The sequence below is a fragment of the Arachis ipaensis genome, chromosome B1 (assembly GCF_059453495.1).
Source record: "Arachis ipaensis isolate K30076 ecotype BB chromosome B1, ASM5945349v1, whole genome shotgun sequence".
Classification (NCBI taxonomy): Eukaryota; Viridiplantae; Streptophyta; class Magnoliopsida; order Fabales; family Fabaceae; genus Arachis; species Arachis ipaensis.
The window spans coordinates 19,021,380-19,026,166 of NC_142436.1; the positions used below are offsets into that span (position 1 = coordinate 19,021,380).

General features: G+C 38.1%; 1 non-coding gene across 1 annotated transcript; it reads left to right on the top strand.

Moving 5' to 3' along the window:
* The first annotated feature begins 2,711 nt into the window (after positions 1 to 2,711).
* On the top strand, positions 2,712 to 2,819 carry LOC148575873 (small nucleolar RNA R71). Its single transcript, XR_015904099.1, has one exon. It is a non-coding gene; the product is annotated as a small nucleolar RNA R71 (small nucleolar RNA).
* The last annotated feature ends 1,968 nt before the right edge of the window (positions 2,820 to 4,787 follow it).

A 4,787-nucleotide genomic window follows, 5' to 3' on the forward strand; every position in this document is an offset into this window, starting at 1 on the left:
GTTTAAAAGGGACCTCAGGGATCACCTTCTTCTTGGCCACAACATCATAGAAGTGGTCTTGATGGGCTTTGGAGATGAACCTTTCCATCTCCCATGACTCGGATGTGGAAGCTTTTATCTTCCCTTTCCCTCTTCTAGAGGATTCTCCGGTCTTAGATGCCATCAATGGTAATGGAAAAACAAAAAAGCTATGCTTTTACCACACCAAACTTAGAATATTGCTCGCCCTCGAGCAATAAACAAAAGAATAGAAGAAGAAGAAGAAGAAATATGGAGAGGGAGAGGGAGATGTGGTTTCGGCCAAGAGGAGTGTAGAGGGGTGTGTGGTGTGAATTTGATGAAGAATGGAGGGCTTTATATAGGGAAGGGAAGGGGGGAAGGTTTCGGCCATATGGGTGGGTTTGGGTGGGAAATTGGTTTTGAATTTTGAAGGTAGGTGGAGTTTATGAGGTAGGTTTATTGGGAAGAGTGGGTGGATGTGAGTGGTGAAGGTTTAGTGGGAAGAGTGTTTATGGGTTTGTGTGAAAGAGAGTGGTGAGAAGAAGTGAGTGGAGGTAGGTGGAGATCCTGTGGGGTCCACAGATCCTGAGGTGTTCAAGGAATTACATCCCTGCACCCATTAGGCATGTAAAAATGCCTTTGTACCCAACTCTGGGCGTTCAGCGCCAGGTTGGTGGCCATTTTGGGCGTTCAACGCCCATTTGTGTGCCATTTCTGGCGTTGAACGCCAGAACCATGCCTGTTCTGGCGTTCAGCACCCAGAAGCTACCTATTTTGGGCGTTCAGCGCCAGAACCATGCTCTGTTCTGGCGCTGAACGCCAGACAGATGCTCCTCCAGGGTGTAATTTTTCTTCTGCTGTTTTTGATTCCGTTTTCAATTTTTCTATTTATTTTGTGACTCCACATGATCATGAACCTAAGAAAACATGAAAAACAATAAAAATAAGAATTAGATAAACATTGGGTTGCCTCCCAACAAGCGCTTCTTTAATGTCAATAGCTTGACAGTGGGCTCTCATGGAGCCTCACAGATGTGCAGAGCTTTGTTGGGACTCTCCAACACCAAACTTAGAGTTTGGATATGGGAGTTCAACACCAAACTTAGAGTTTGGTTGTGGCCTCCCAACACCAAACTTAGAATTTGACTGTGGGGGCTTTGGTTGACTCTGCTTGGAGAGAAGCTTTTCCTGCTTCCTCTCCATGGTTGCAGAGGGAGATCCTTGAGTTTTGAATACAAGGGAGTTCTCATTCCATTGAAGGACTATTTCACCTCTGTCAACATCAATCACAGCTCTTGCTGTGGCCAGGAAAGGTCTTCCTAGGATGATGGATTCATCCTCTTCCTTTCCAGTATCCAGGACTATGAAATCAGTAGGTACGTAAAGGCCCTCAACCTTTACTAATACATCTTCTACTTGTCCATAAGCCTGTCTTCTTGAGCTGTCTGCCATCTCTAGTGAGATTTTAGCAGCTTGCACCCCATAGATTCCCAGTTTCTCTATTACAGAGAGGGGCATGAGGTTTATTCCTGAACCAAGGTCACACAGAGCCTTAAAGATCATGGTGCCTATGGTACAGGGTATTATGAACTTTCCAGGATCCTGTCTCTTCTGAGGCAATGTCAGTTGATCCAGATCACTTAGTTCATTGATGAACAAGGGAGGTTCAACTTCCCAAGCATCAATGCCAAACAATTTGGCATTCAGCTTCATGATTGCACCAAGAAACTTGGCAGTTTGCTTTTCAGTGACATCCTCATTCTCTTCAGAAGAGGAATACTCATCAGAGCTCATGAAGGGCATAAGGAGGTTCAATGGAATCTCTATGGTCTCTAGATGAGCCTCAGAGTCCTTTGGTTCCTCAGAGGGAAGCTCCTTATTGATCACTGGACGTCCCAGGAGGTCTTCCTCCTTGGGATTCACGTCCTCTCCTCTCCTCACAGGTTCGGCCATGGCGCTTATGTCAATGGCCTTGCACTCTCCTTTTGGGTTCTCTTTTGTATTGCTTGGGAGAGTACTAGGAGGGATTTCAGTGATCCTTTTACTCAGCTGGCCCACTTGTGCTTCCAGATTTCTAATGGAAGACCTTGTTTCATTCATGAAACTTACAGTGGCCTTAGATAGATCAGAGACTAGATTTGCTAATTAGAAGCATTTTGTTCAGAGTTCTCTGTCTGTTGCTGAGTTGATGATGGAAAAGGTTTGCTATTGCTAAACCTGTTTCTTCCACCATTATTAAAGCCTTGTTGGGGCTTTTGATCCTTCCATGAGAAATTTGGATGATTTCTCCATGTTGAGTTATAGGTGTTTCCATAAGGTTCACCTAAGTAATTTACCTCTGCTATTGCAGGGTTCTCAGGATCATAGGCTTCTTCTTCAGAAGATGCCTCTTGAGTACTGTTGGATGCAGCTTGCATTCCATGCAGACTCTGAGAAATCATATTGACTTGCTGAGTCAATATTTTATTCTGAGCCAATATGGCATTCAGAGTATCAACTTCAGGAACTCCCTTCTTCATAGGCGTCCCATTGCTCACAGGATTCCTTTCAGAAGTGTACATGAACTGCTTATTAGCAACCATGTCAATGAGTTCTTGAGCTTCTGCAGGCGTTTTCTTTAGGTGAATGGATCCACCTGCAGAGGTATCCAATGACATCTTAGATAACTCAGACAGACCATCATAGAATATATCCAGGATGGTCCATTCTGAAAGCATGTCAGAAGGACACTTTTTGGTCAACTGTTTGTATCTTTTCCAAGCTTCATAGAGGGATTCACCTTCTTTCTGTCTGAAGGTTTGAACATCAGCTCTAAGCTTGCTCAGCTTTTGAGGAGGAAAGTACTTGGCTAAGAAAGCCGTGACCAGCTTATCCCAAGAGTTCAGGCTGTCTTTGGGTTGAGAATCCAACCATAATCTAGCTCTGTCTCTTACAGCAAAAGGGAAAAGCATGAGCCTGTAGACTTCAGGATCTACTCCATTAGTCTTAACAGTATCACATATTTGCAAGAATTCAGTTAAGAACTGAAAAGGATCTTCAGATGGAAGTCCATGAAACTTGCAGTTCTGCTACATCAGAGAAACTAATTGAGGTTTCAGCTCAAAGTTGTTTGCTCCAATGGCAGGAATGGAGATGCTTCTTCCATGTAGATTGGAATTAGGTGCAGTAAAGTCACCAAGCATCTTCCTTACATTATTATTATTTTCGGCTGCCATCTCCTTTTCCTGTTCGAAAATTTCTGAAAGGTTATCTCTGGATTGTTGTATTTTAGCTTCTCTTAATTTTCTCTTCAGAGTCCTTTTAGGTTCTGGATCTGCTTCCACAATAATGTTCTTGTCCTTGCTCCTGCTCATATGACAAAGAAGAAGGCACAGAAAAATAATAATAATAATAAAGATCCTTTATACCACAGTATAGGGATCCCTTTATGAGTGGAAGAAAAGAGGGGGAGACAAAGAATGTGATGTAATGGAAGAAACACAACTGTGAGGATGGAAGAGAGGTGAGATGAGATGTTAGGATATGAATGAATAAATAGAATGAGATGGGGGAGGAAATTTTCGAAAATTTATTTTGAAAAAGAGTTAGTGATTTTTGAAAAATGGTTTTTTGAAAATTGTTAGCATTTTTTCGAAAATTTTTGAAATCAAAAATGAAAATAAAAATAATTAGTTAATTAAAAAGAAATTTTTGAAAAAGGGGGAGATATTTTCGAAAATTAGAAAGGGAGAATTAGTTAGGTGATTTTGAAAAAGTTAAGAAACAAACAAAAAGTTAGTTAGTTAGTTGAAACAAATTTTGAAAAGATAAGAAGTTAGGAGGTTAGGAAAGATATTTTGAAAAGATATTTTTGAAAAAGATAAGATGAGAAGATATTTTTGAAAAGATATGATAGAAATTAGTTTTTGAAAAAGATTTGACTTTTAAAATCTCAATTAATGACTTGATTCATAAGAAATCACAAGATATGATTCTAGAACTCAAAGTTTGAATCTTTCTTAACAAGCAAGTAACAAACTTCAAATTTTTGAATCAAAACATTAATTGATTATGTTATTTTCGAAAATTTGGTATAAAAATAAGAAAAAAATTTTTGAAAAATTTTTTTGAAATTTTCGAAAATAATTAAGAATTTTGAAAAAGATTTGACTTTTGAAAAAGATTTTGAAAAAGATAAGATTTTCAAATTGAAAATTTGATTTGACTCATAAGAAACAATTTGATTTTAAAAATTTTTGAAAAAGTCAATCCAAATTTTCGAATTTGATGAGAGAAAAGAGGAAAGATATTTTTTTGATTTTTTGAATTTTTATGATGCAAGAGAAAAACACTAAAAAGATGCAATGCATGAAATTTTTGAATCAAAACAATGAATGCGTGTATGAATGATATGAATGTCAAGATGAACACCAAGAACACTTTGAATGTCAAGATGAACATCAAGAACATATTTTTGAAAAATTTTTAATGCAAAGAAAACATGCAAGACACCAAACTTAGAATTCTTTAATGCTTAGGCATTAAGAATTCAAGAATGCATATGATAAACATGAAAAGACACAAAACATGAAAACATCAAGATCAAACAAGAAGACTTACCAAGAACAACTTGAAGATCATGAAGAACACTATGAATGCATGATATTTTCGAAAAATGCTAGATGCATATGCAAGTGACACCAAACTTATGATATGACTCAAGACTCAAACAAGAAACAGAAAAATATTTTTGATTTTATGATTTTCTAAATTTTTTTTTTTTTGGATTTTTTTCGAAAATTATATGA